Source organism: Erpetoichthys calabaricus, chromosome 17 (genome assembly GCF_900747795.2).
Source record: "Erpetoichthys calabaricus chromosome 17, fErpCal1.3, whole genome shotgun sequence".
Classification (NCBI taxonomy): Eukaryota; Metazoa; Chordata; class Cladistia; order Polypteriformes; family Polypteridae; genus Erpetoichthys; species Erpetoichthys calabaricus.
Genome location: NC_041410.2, coordinates 37613863 through 37628653, shown reverse-complemented (window position 1 = coordinate 37628653; position 14791 = coordinate 37613863).

Here is a 14791-nt window from a genome sequence, read left to right as displayed (position 1 = left end):
TTTAGATCTCTGCCAATCAAAATTATTTGATCATGTAGATTCCATCCCTTCTATTCATTTGATCACAAAATTGGCAAAAAGAATAAAAAAGTCCAGACAATTAAATGATATCTTAGTGACAATTCAAAGAGGAGAACAAAATTTGCCAAAAGGACTGCTGAATACATAACCAGAAGAAATGTAAAGAGTTTCTGGTAAGATGCTTGGCAAGCTCAGAAGAACTGGACTTCAATAAACAGACCTCAGGAGATCAGAGCACCTAAATAGTCAGTGAAATTTATAACCTCCAGGTTATCAAAAGCTGCTGGCCAGCTAACAAATCATAACACAAACTAATGACTTGAATAGTTTGTAAGAAGAGCCTTCACCTGCACATGCTCAAGACTTCTAAATATTAACCAAAGATTATCACAGCATCTTCTTTAGCAAGCCCCCTCTATCCCAAAAAAGTTATCTAACCCCTTATTTTCTCTAGCAAAAGACATTTTGTCATTGCCACTCATTTTCCACACCTTATTTTTGACACATGGCAACAAGCATGAACATACTGTAATACCTAAGTAAGGCTTTAAGAAAACTAATGAAATCTATATATATAATTCACTAAGCTGCCGCCAGCGCAAGCAAGACACCCATGGAAGCACGCAGGACGGAGCCACGCCCACCAACTCTAAGACCACATTGGATACGATGACAACTCGCAGAGCCACGCCCACCAACTCGGACACAGCAACTCACAAAACACGGTGTCATTGGATACGATGACAACTCGCAGAGCCACACCCACCAACTCAGACGCAGCAACTCACAAAACAGGGTGTCATTCACGTTCATCTCTGCTACACTCCACATGCACCTCTGAGCCACGATGATTTTTCATTATTCTTTTCGGTTATGACGCACGACCGCATCCATCATCGCAAACTGTTTTACACGCCATGGTCTTAGAGTTGGTGGGCGGGTCTCCGTGAGTTGCTCTTGCAAGCAGGCACATGACCAGGTGGTGTTTATGCTTCGAGAACGAGGGTGGACGCGGCAAGACCATCTAAGAAGAGGCATGTTTGTCACGGATGTGAATCGCTGTATGCAGCGTGTAAAACAGTTTGTTTGTCGCGGATGTGAATCGCTGTATGCAGCATATTAAACAGTTTGCGAGGGGTATCCCATGGTGTTAGAGTTGGTGGGCGGGTCTCTGTCAGTTGCTCTTGCGAGCGGGCACATGACTAGGCAGTGTGTATGCTTCGAGAGCGAGGGTGGACGCGACAGGACCATCTAAGAAAAATCATGTTTGTCGCGGATGTGAATCGCTGTATGCAGCATGTAAAACAGTTTGTTTGTTGCGGATGTGAATCACTGAATGAGCGTGCGATGGCAGTCCTCCAATTGTCAGTCACGGACAATTGTATGTTGCCCTCTCCAGAGTTCCATCTTTTCATTCACCTACAGTCATGTTCTCAAACCAACCCCATTTGGACAACTGTGTCTTTCAGGAAGTGTTCACTCATCAATACATAATTATGCGGCGTACTCGGATGCAACAACTCACCAATCACCGCGTCAGTCGGGTTCATCTCTGCTACAGTCCACATGCACCTCAGAGCCACGTTGACTTTTCATTATTCCTTTCGGTTACGACGCACGACCGCGTACGCCATCGCAAACTGTTTTACACGCTGCATACAGCGATTCGATTCTGCGACAAACATGCTTCTTCTTAGGTGGTCCTGCAGGAACATGGAAAACGTTTGTCTACAAAATCTATATATATAATTCACTAAGCTGACAGAACAGGCAAGACAACCATGGGATACGCACGATATAGCCACGCCCGCCAACTCACAGAGACCCGTCCACCAACGCTAAGATGATGGGATACGCCGACAACTCACAGAGCCACGCCCACAAACTCTAAAACCATAGGACGAGAACGCCTGCCCGCCTGACTGTTACCAGCATGTAAAACCATCGCAGCTTTTAACTCACAAACTGCAACAACTCACCAAACGTGTAAATCCATTGCAGCTTTTAACTCACAAACTGCAACAACTCACCAAACAAGGACACCCTGTCTCTCGAGGCATTCACACTGCCGGAAGACCATGGGATACGCAAAAAATAGCCATGTCAATCAACTCACAAAGCCCAGCCCACCAACTCATGCCCACCAACTCGAGCACGCGTCCACCCATGCTCTCAAGGCATTCACAGTGCCTGCTTATGTGCTCGGACGCAACAACTCACCAACTCACTTTCGTCTCTGCTACAGTACACATGCACCACTTAGCCACGTTGACTTTTCATTATTCTTTTCGGTTTTGGCTGCATTTCTATATATAATCCACCAAGTCGTCCGACCATGGGATACAAACGACAGAGCACCGCCCAACAACTCGAAGAGCATGGGACGAGAATGCCTGCCCTCCTGACTATTACCAGCGTTCATCACAATGTACTGGAGTGTAAAACCATCACAACTGCTGTGATGTGAGATTTTACATATAACTCGATGAATATTTTGTACTGTATATCTTTATTTGTAATTTAGACAAAGCAATGTAATTTAGTGTTTACTCCCCCCCCTTTAGGAATGGGTCTGTTTGAATTTTACGACAGGATTTGGGGGATGTGTGTTTTTTACCCCCGCAAATGGGCTAAGGTGTACTTTAACATATGGGTTGGGGGCAGATGTTAAGATGTTCTATTCCCCCATTGGTCTGAAGTATGGCTGTATGGAATTGGCTTGGTTCAGAAGCCTTTAAGTACCATGATGTGCTATTGGCTCTCGAGGTTGGACAGAACATCTATAAATGTATGTGTTTAACCTCAGAATCTCTCTCTTACCAACCAACATATGATGAAGAAGCATCTCTCTTGCTAACCTGAAGAGAACACAATGAACAGCACAGCTCAGCAGCCATTTTGAACAGACATGTGGCTGAAAGCTGAGCATCAATGATGCCTTAACTAGAGACATTTAAGTAACCAGAAGTCTGTGTGCCACCTGAACTACATATCATCATTTAATCAGGTTGTATGGTTGCCAATATTCAAATGTACTTTGCATTTTGTTATTATTTATGAATATATCAATAATACTAATACATTGTTTAAACTGTAACTTAACTTCTGCTTGTCTTTTACTATTTCTAATTGCCTAAGGTTATAGATATAGAAGGGAAGGTGGGGATAAGTTATATACAATACCTTATAAACAGTGGTAAGTCTGTGAGATTAGGCATTCTAAGGCTACATATTAATAATACAATAGGGGAAAGTAGAGCAATATATATTACTCTACCAAGACAAAACAATTGGCGTAGTCGGCAGGACTTTGGGGTAACAATTGTTTTGCACCTTGTCAGACAAAACAATTGGCGTAGTCGGCAGGATTTTGCGGTAACCATTGTTTTGCAACTTGTCAGACAAAACAACTGCTAACTCACTAACTGCAACAATTCACCAAACACTGCATCAGACGCTTTCTATATCTAAGAAGATATATAGATACTCATTATTCCCCGGCACGCATCCACCCACGCTCTCAAGGCATTCACAGTGCCTGCTCATGTGGCTGGACGCAACAACTCACCACACACAAATTTTGCTTAATTTGACTCAACACGGGAAACCTCACCCGGCCTGGACACGGAGAGGATTGACAGATTGATAGCTCTTTCTCGATTCTCTGGGTGGTGGTGCATAGCCGCTCTTAGATGGTGGAGCGATTTGTCTGATTAATTCAGGAAACGAATGAGACTCCCTACTGCTAAATAGTTACGCGATCGCCAGCCGGTTGGCATCCAACTTCTTAGATGGACAAGTGGCTTTCAGCCAAGTGAGATTGAGCATAAACAGTTCTGTGATGCCCTTGGATGTCCTAGCACGCGCGCTACACTGAATGGATCACGCCGACAGGAGTGGGTAAGCCGTTGAACCCCATTCGTGATGGAGACCGGGGCTTGCAATTGTTCCCCACGAACGAGGAATTCCCAGTAACTGTGGGTCATATGCTTGCACTGATTACGTCCCTGCCCTTTGTACACACCCCCCCCCCTTGCTACTACCATGGTCGGGTGACTTGGTGGATTATATATAGAAAAACAGAACCGCAAAGAACAATGAAAAGACAAAGTGGCTCAGATGTGCATGTGGACTGTAGCAGAGACAAAAGCGTTGGGGGCAGGCACATGAGCAGGCAGTGCGTATGTTGGTTGGTAGCGTGCATTGTTGCAATGTTACTTTTCTTGGTGGTTTTTCAAATGTTCATTTTTTTCCCTGTGCTTAAAAATCATTAAAAAAGCGGCGTGATTATGCAGCGTATGCTACGCCGCGGGTTGGCTAGTATATAAATAAAATCTTCATGCACTTACCCACCAAGCATAAACGTTCACAGAGTTTGTCTATGGGATATCCCAGCTGGAGCCAGAATGAAAGCCTGAAGGACATCACTTTTTGATGTCACTCCAACATCTAATTATAATTCTATGTCAAATGTCCATCTTTATATGATTATTGTTAGTCATCTTCCATACCAAGGAGTTTCCATCCTTCATTGGTTTCCAGGCAGCTTCTTTGGGTTCAGGTTCTTAAATTAAAACTGTTGATTGGTCAACTATTTAGGTATCCTCTTTAATAAAATCCCTGTGTGCGTCCAGGTGTCCGTGTGTGTGTGTCTTCTGGTTAAGTGCGCATGCGTGGGGCACGGTGCGATGCGCAATATTACTGTCAGAGAAAATTACAGGCGTTTTATGGAAATACAAACCAGTATTACTGCGAGAGGAAATTAAAGGTACACAATGCAGTGACGCATATTACAGCCACATACAAGCCAGTATTACGGTCAGAGAAAATTAAAGGCATATTACCGACGTGCACGCCTGTATTACCGCCAGAGAAAATTAAAGGTATATTACGGACGTACAAGCCAGCGGACGTACAAGCCAGCGGACGTACAAGACAGTATTACTGTCACAGAAAATTAAAGACACACAATACACGGCGGCAGCCCAAGAAGAACGGTCAGCTCAGCAAGTAAACATCAACAAAAGAAAGGCTGAAAGAAAGAAAAATACAACCAACAAAAAGAATGAGGTCAAAGTCCCTTGCCATTTAATATAGACTGTTCCTACTAATGTTTATGCACTACTGTTCTAGCGCCCGTTATTGTAACGGGCTTAATGACTAGTTCTCTTATATATTTATATGTTATATATACTTTATACTCTGTCATTTCACATTTCTAGCAGGGCTTATTCATTTTATTTTTATTACTATTATTATATCTTTTTTAATGGCACAGAGGTTGAGGTATCTTTTTAACATCTGAATCTCTTAGTTATCTTATTTATTCATTGGTTGTTAACGGAAATCACTTCACATAATTGCAAATCTAAGTAAAGTCACTGCTGCTTGGGATTCCTCATTTTCACCTGTCTGTACGTACTTGTAACAAAAGTTAAAAATGTGAATAGTGTATGCGGTGGGTTGGCGCTCTGCCCGGGGTTTGTTTCCTGCCTTGCGCCCTGTGTTGGCTGGGATTGGCTCCAGCAGACCCCCATGACCCTGTAGTTAGGATATAGTGGGTTGGATAATGGATGGATGGATGGATGGATGGATAGATGGATGGATGGATGAATAGTGTAGTAATTATAAAAATAAGTCTCACTAATGAATTGGAAAAGAAATGTTCTAAACAGGGAGTTGAATTCAAGCCAGTAATTAATAATTGAATTACAAAAACTGACAATTAAAGAGTAGACATAAGAAAAACAATGACTGCAGAACAGAGGTATTCACTTTAATTAGTTTCAAGAATTGGCATAAAAGAATAAAATTAAATATGACAAGCGAAATTTATTCATTTTGCAGTGTTTTTTAAAAGTGCACAGACACAATTATAAGCATGAGAATACATGCAGTGTCTATGCCCTCGTCCTTCTCTTCTTCCTTGTGCAGGCTTTGAGTGCTCTCATCCACCTGCTTGTCACATCTCCTCACTGCAGCTGTAAAGTTTTAATAAAATAATTCAGTATAGTCCAAAGAATGTGTGTGGTAATTTATATTTCATTATGTGGCTACCCTATGAGCACTGGATCCCTATTGCTGTCATTATATTCTAATACGAGACAACTGTCTTCAGCTTAGTATTCTATCTATTATCACTTTGTCTATAAAAGAAGGCATTATAAATTTATATATCATTGACTTTCCAGCCGCTGCTTTAATATACAAGACATAAGTAAAAAAAAAAAATTATGGACAAGTCATTGACCATTCAAGTTGGAGAAAATAGTACCCACCTTTTGCTGCTGTATACACAGTTGTGTCACATGGTCCCCACTTAGTTTTTCCATCTTCCTCCATGTTGAACTGGCTTATCAGCTGGTTGTTCGGGATCCTTAGATAGAGACAGCAAAAGGGTTTATTTAATCCTTAAAAGTCAATGTTGACATACAGTTTAACCCAAATTGAATATAAATAGCTTTATATTTAGAAAATCCAACTCCAAACTCCAATTGTTTCAAAACAATTCACAGAAAAAAATAGGTAGAAAACTTATCACATACACAAAATAAAAAGGGAAAAATTGTTTCTTCTCTGCGTCATTACGTTTGTAATTTTCTCATGTTAAACTTCACTTCCATTCTACGCTTAAACTTACACTGCTTTTCTATAGTATGATATCTATACTATAGCTTGTATATTCGAATAAACTTACCATTGGAAGGTGCAGAAAAGAGTTATAGTACGTTATGTGACACTACAGTTTGAAACTGTTTGCCTTCCATGTCTTACCAACTGCAAGGCAGAATACAGAGTAATAATAACAGAAAAACACGAACAAAAACAGTGCATGATGGCGCTTTGAGAAAACATAATCAGTAAACGGTTGAATGCCTAAAGCACTCAGTTCTGATTTGGAGTTCAGTCTGTCTCTAGCATCAGTCCAGAATGAGATGCCACCTTCTGTGAGCATCTTGCATTTATACTCTTCTAACTGGAAGATGCAGAGTCAATTGCCCTCACTGGTTGTGTTCTCCTGGCTGTGGAAACAGAAAGAGTCGGTACCATTAGCAACAGTGCCCCCTCTCATCCTGGGGTGGAATTGCTTACCCAAGATGAGTCAGGAGTGTTATTTACAGACACACACACGTAGCAACACTTACAATTCCATGGGTCTTCTCTCATCGCTGGGAAAGAAGTTGAAACTCTAGAATCTGAAAAGAACACATAAAAACATTGACAGGTTATTTACCTTACATAGTGAGCAAACACTTTAACTCTGAAATATTTAAGACTCACTAGAATGGCTGTTCCCATTGCTTCAGTGCAGGCAGCCTTATTTCTGCTGGTTATTTTTTCACATTGCTTTTTGAATTATTTGGTAAACTGTTATTTAATGGAATATTTATGGCCTTAAATCTGCAACTCAATGTCTGACTCATCATTGCCATATGTTGTAGGTTACAGGAAATTGACTTACAGGCTGGCAATCCCCACTGCTACAAAAAATAATTTCAAACTTACTGCAAGCTCCTACTAACAGATGTTGGATACTATTTTTGGTAAGAAGGAACTAACAGGTAAAATTAATTGACTTCTGTGGTGACAATCTTGGTAAGTTCTGTTATTGTGTGCAGAGACTGAAGCTGTAAAAGATTATATTTGTGTGCATTTACTGTTTATGTTCACTCTATACCAGAGCATTTTCTTGTCAGCCAACTACTCACTCACCTTTCAAGCCTGCGACTACTGTATAGGTATTGATAAGAATGCTGCATTTTCATAAGTTATGTGTTATGTGACAAGGAATGGCCGTTATTAATATTAACAACTAGCCGTCCCCCGTGGTTCTGCCCGTGTAGTAGTGAAACAGGACAGTGAGGAGGGCGCCGCCCGGCTCCCTACTCCTGACATCATACTCCCCCTCCCCTCGGCCCGCAGCCTCTGTCTCGGATTAACCCGAATATATCGATCCTGCAAGTGAACTATGATTCTTAGCGCGATGAGAGAAGTCGCAAAATCAACCGGAATGTTCAAGCAAATTATAGTAAAAAACCCAAAACATCTAAATCCGTTAAGTAGTTCTTTCATGAAAAGGGGACAGACATAGAGACAGAGAGACATTGGATTTTATATATACAGTACTGTATAGAGATATGATGGCATCCATACCTATACAACGCAAAGATATGTTGCCCATTAAAATGAATTCAAAGCAATTAAAATTATATTTCAAAATGTTGTTAAACTGCTAAAAATTCAAAATATGTAATTCTAAGCCTGGATATGTGTTCTTGGCACTAACAACCTCAAACAAACTCTGACTTCAGATGAATAATAAACATTTTTGCATTCAGTTTACCCAGTAGACTAAACGAAGTTTTGGTGATTCTGACGCAAGTGGCAAAGGGCTATATTTAAGTCTTTAAGTCTTTGCATCTCATGTAAATTAAAACATTAGCTGAATCTGAATCTCAGCTCTTTGAATTGGAGTAGACCATGAAGCTCAAGTTTTGAGTATTAGGGGTGAGTTAAATGTAATCTTGCTGTCGAAGATTTAGATCCACTGCAGCAGGGCACACTATTATGTATCGAATGCTAAGCCTAGAAAGTTCTTAGCCCTACGACTACACCATAATGCGTCTATTGCTAACATTTCTACCATTAAGACTGAATTGGGTGCAAATATGATAGCAAGCAATTAAAAAACACTTCTCAATTACTATACCACATTATATTTTTGATATGCCCAATTGATCCCTCCAGACTGTTTATGTTTCTTAAAATTCCTGAATTTGACTTGTCTCAGATAGGAGAAACATTTGTACTCAGATGCCCCCTTCATAATGGAACTATTAAAGGAGACTCTGGGCTTAAAAGCATTCTTCTTGAACACATGTAAACAGTTAAGAATCAGCTCTCAGTTCCTCACTTTCAAATGCTAAAGTAATATCCTGAAATTATGTAAACCCTAGAGTCAACATCTTCTGAGGAAACAAGATAAAGACCCCACTGCTAGAGTTTTAGACCATTATGTCTGATGAACTGAAAAGCTTGCATCTTGGGTAAAGCTTTAATTCAGCAAGTTCAATCAGTTATTCATAAACTTGTTCCCCAGATCAGACTAGATTTACCTTTTCCCATTTAGATCATTTAAACAGACTCCTGTATGTCATTGATGCAGCTCCTTCAATCCCTATATCCTGCAGGATTACATTTACTGGATCCAGAAAAAGCATTTGATCAGTCTAACTGGGCATTTCTCTGGTAAGTTTTTGACCATAGTTTGTGGACATCCCTCACTACTTGTTCATTAATTAGGCATCCATACTATGGTTTATACATTACCATCTTCTCTTTACTTTATCACTGAACTTGTGATAAATCGCCACTATTTCTAGATCAAAATCACTCTATTTTGCTCAATAATACAAACCACAAAATCACAAAAAGCTGGTGACATCATTCTGCAGGTAAACCTCATAAATGTATTCCAAGTGGTTTACAGCTCTCCAAATTCTGTAAATCATTTCATGCTACAAAAATAATCTGCTGTACCACCTTCCTTACTACCATCCATGGTTCAGATATCTGGACACAGACATATCTTCCGCTGTACATCAGATTGCCTCTCTCTATTTCTGTCCTGCCTTGGCAGATCAAGACATCAATCCTATTACTGCCAAATATTCCTTTTGTCATTTCATTGTAACCTAATGATTATCAAAAATAATTGTGTTCCCAGATTCAACTTTATAAATTCTATGATCCCCATACGTCTTCATCCTCCTCCTCCTCCCTACTGGGAAAAGGCCTCTTGAAAATAAAGTACATAACCACCACAGACAATTCCTGTATTGTACCTGCTGCTTCCATGATAGGGCCGGATTTTCCTCAACCTTGTTTACCTCATCACCACCCTTTTGATACAGTATCCTTCTGAAATGTTCTGTCAGTATTCTATACTAAAATTGCTAATCTTTTTAAGACCATATAATTTTTCAATCGTGTTAGCTGATGTTTTTAGAAAAATATGTTTATATCAAAATACAGGACGCCTTAGGTTTAAAGACTACAGAATAATAACAAAATCACTAAGGTAACATTCTTAAACCATATAAACATTTTTAAAATGAGAAAAAATAAAAATACAAAAAAAATAAAATTAAAAATTTTTATCTATTTTTTTAATTTAATCCTATAACCATTTTAAAAATGGATGGACATACTTTACATTAGGTAACACATCCTTCAGGTAATGAAGTGTGCCATATTGGCAGCAATTGTAAATCTCTTAGATTAATGTGGTGTAAAAATGACAAAATTCCAATTCTGTCAAAAATTACCTAAATTTCAAAAATACCTTTTAATTTCATTTTACTAATTCCATGAACTCCGTAATAGAGTGTTTCTTTCCTGGAGCTCTTGGAGGCAATTAAGATGCAATCTTAAGTATAGACAAGAAGTTTATTTCACAGTTTTCTCTTGCATCTTCACTTTTGTGAATACTTAAGAAATCCTAGGGGGCAACTCCTGGAACTTGTGATGGCGTTGATGATCTAGCTTTTTTTCTCCAGATTCAGCATGAAACTCTACCTTTGAAGTGCAATCGAGTAAAGAAACAGGCCATTGTACAAGGTTTTCATTGGATGTATCAGCGTGGAAGAAGATTTTTTGCATACTCTGAGGAATACTTTACTCAAAAATTATATATTTTTTGTTACGTAACAAATAAAACAAAATTAAAACTACAAATGTGCTCCTGTAGGAAGCAAAGAACAAGACGTTCAGCATAAAGAGAGCCACTGTGAAGAAGCTTAATGTGCTGTAGTATGGGCTCATTTCAGTTGTCAGACTTTAAAGTCAAACACTGCTAACACACAAAAACATGAAACTTTATAACAGCGTTAGTTGTATTGAGTCTTAAGTGTTCATAAGTCAGGGTCATTAGTGTTTAAAAAATTGCCATTCCCACCATAGTTCACCCAACTGGTAGACACACAAAATGGCGAGGACAGAAAGTCACATGAGCATTAGAGAAGAAAATTGCACTTAATCAGCATTAGAAAAATAAGATAATTTCTTAAAAGCAATTAAGTGTTGTTACTTACAGAAGGCAGAAAGATATGGAAGAAGATGATCTGCTGTGGCTATCCCTAACGGGAGCAGCCGAAAGAAGCAGAAGACTTACAGAAGGCAGCACATCATCAGAATTAAGGGTCTCAGGTCCACTATAGGAAGTAAAAAATTGACAATCCTCTTCATTTACTGGTAAATTTCAAGAGAAAGTCTTAGTGGCTGGACTGGAAGCATAATGATACTGAACAGTGTCTGTCAAGTATTGAATCAGAGTGTATCTGGATATTTTTTGTCTGATTACAAAAAAACTGCATTTTTCTACCTAATACTAATTTTGATTGCAAACAAGTAAATAACATCTCCTCATTTAGGTTATCTCCGTTCCTCCTCTTATCCTGTTTCAGCAAGGACTACTGTCAAAAAAGTACCCTAGTTATTCCATGTCATCCTTTCTCTGTTTCTTCTTTTTCTTTAATCATGTCCTTGTTCCATATCTCCTGTCTTAAATCAGGCTTGTTTAATATATTTATATCTTTCTAAAATGCTATTTCTTTTGAAAGGTTTATTTTGTCTGTGTTTACATGTATGTATGTGCACATAAAGGTAAGGTAAATTTTAAAAAGAAACACTCAATATAATATATACAGTATATACATATAGCTCTGGTAATGTCATTTAAAGCTTAAATCACAAAATATATTGATCACTATTTACTGATTATTTTTATCACATCTACCACAGGCATAGTCGTGGGCTATCCTATCCAATCAGCGATTTTATACATTGGGATTAATAAAGTATCTATCTATCTATCTATCTATCTATCTATCTATCTATCTATCTATCTATCTATCTATCTATCTATCTATCTATATGTATCAGTAAATATGCAGGTGATGGGTATGACAGAGCTAGATACAGAAGACAGGAAGATATGGAAAAAGATGATCTGCTGTGACAATTGGAGCAGCCGAAACAAGAAGAAGAAGTAAATTTGTATGCAATCCTGTGCCAAATGTGAAGAGTTTTATTTATAATTTAATATCATTCAATACATATAAACTGTTCTTATTTTTGTAAAAAATATTTTGTAATTGAAGCAGTTAGTGTTGTGATGTAACATCAGTTTGAATCAAGAAAAAGAGGTTTGTTTGGTGTTAGCTATTGAGTTTGGCCAGGACTGGTGTATACTTATTGTGGTGAAGCTTATACACAGAGCTATAGATGGTGAAACAGTTTTTATTGAATTTTTGCTGGTGCAGTGCTAATTTCAGTTTCATCCCTTTTGACTGTATCAATGCTATTATTATTATATGGTATGCTTTGAACTGACTTTAAAACAAAATAAGTATTTAAGACAGTATAATTGCATATATTGTAAGTACATGGACGCTTGGGGGAACTGTTGCCCTCCTTTTCCCGACAGACAGTAAGCAGGACACGGGATAAAATCACCAAGAAGATATTTATTTTCTTTCTTCTTCTTCTTTGTGTTGTGCCCCAAAGCACCTCCACCACCATAAACAGTAATAAATAAACACAGTAAATCACTAAATTCTCCTCCACACCTCCCATCAAGCTCTGTCATACTCCCTCCCAACTCCGGCTCCCTTGCTGGGTCTCCATCAGTCCTTTATATAGTCCTTGACCCGGAAGTGCTTCTTTCCTTCCATACACATGACTTGTCGGCACTTCCGGGTCAGATAGAGAATTATATTTTTCTTCAGCCCTGAAGTACGTTTGCGCATCTGTCCCTGTGACTTTGTAGTACTTCTGGGCTATATAAATAATAAGGACTCCCCAGTCTTCCTGTAGCGTCTCCTGACGGCACTCAGCAGGGCTGTATTGCTGAATTCCAAGATCCAGGATGCCCTGTAGGAATCCTGGGTGCTGCCAGATACCAGGGAAGTTGCCATCTAGCATTTTGGGGGAGGCAGTAACCAGGAAAACATGCCATCCCTCATACTTCCATCACAGGGGCATCCCAACCGGGATGAGCTGCCGGCTGTTCGCCTCAATAGATACTTATGAAGTTTGTGTATACAGTATGTTCTCCTACCTGTATGTTTAGAGTCGGTTTAGTTTGCAAAAAAAAAGTATAAAGTGGGCAGAAATCAGCGAGAATGTTTACTCTGGGTCTTCAACACAGTCATAATCATGGCCATACTGATAGTCACTAGATTTACTCCTTAACTCTGTTATGCTATTATGACAAATGGATCCTTGCACCAGATAGTGTTGCCTAGCTGTTAAAGGAGCACCATTGTAGACAGATGTTCTTTACAACTTAAACCACCTTGTGTGAACACCTGCTGCCAGTTGCTGAGACCCCATAAATCTATTAAGGACATCAGAAAAACAGCCATTAACACTCACTCTTTATAATCCGTCAGTTAAAAAGTCTAGAATCCACCACACCAAGTGAGGATCCAAACAGATTTGATCAATCAGTTTGTCGGATAAATGGCGGGACTGGATTGTATTAAAAGCTGACGAGAAATTTATAATCAGCAATCTTGCTTTGTTTTTTGATCCTTCCAAGTGCTCGTACAGTAAATTCAGAAGTGTTGCTGTGGCATCCACCACACCCTTTTTTGCTTTGTATGCAAATTGGCAAGGGTCCAGATTGGCTGGTGTTTTGTTTAGTAGTTGTCTTTTAATTAACACTCCCAACCTTTCTTTCTCTCTCTTAATTAACTTCTCAGAGGGTTTAGTGATATATGAAGTTAAGGCCACCAGTCTGTAGTCAGTTAATGATCTTGTGTGTGTGGTTTTTGCTAAAGGAATAACATTTGCCTGTTTCCGTAGACTGAACACTTTCTGTAAATTCGAAGACATATCAAATATGGAATATTGATTGGACAGAGTTGTTCTGCACAGCAGAGAAACAAGACATCCACTTATACTGTCTGGACTTGTGCTTTTTAAATTTTTGTTTGCTGAAGAACCTTTCTGACATCATTCTGGTCAATGTAGGGATACGATTCATTGAATTTTTGAGCCAGCTGATATTGAGTTTTAACTCTTACCAATTCACCATGATTATTGAATTTAGTGTGAATGCCATCCATTCATTTTAATGCCATTCCACAATGACCCCAGATTAGTAGACTGCAGTTCATTCTCTATCTAGTCCTTTTACTTCAGTTTTGCCTGCTTTTTTTCATGTTTCTCCTCCTTCTGTAGTTCTTTCTGTTCAGTTAATGTTCCAGTGTTGAAATGTCCTGTTTTTTCTAATTATCCATTCTTTTAATGGAATCTCTGGTAATCCATGGGTTATTGTTAGGGTATATCTGAACTGATTTGATGGGGAAAATGGCATCCTCTTAGAATTTTATATAACTGGTGACAGTGTCCATCATTTCTTCAGTGTCAGCTCTGGATTTTTGAAACACAGTCCAGTTAGTGCATTCAAAGCAGCCATGGAGGCACTCAACAGGCTCTTTGTCACAGACTTTAATCTCTTTAATTTCTGGCTTTTCTCTTTTAATTACTTGTTTATAGGGTGGAATAAGTTGAACACAATTATAGAGATTCATAAAGGCCTTTAATGTTAGAGTAGTGCTGATCACTCTATTGTGACAAGTTGACATACTGGTAGAAAATCTGCAGTGTTTTGTTCCATAAACACTAGTTTAAAATCAGTCAGTCAATCGTTATCTATTCCAGCTACATCCTAACACAGGGTCACGGGGGTCTCCTGAAGCCA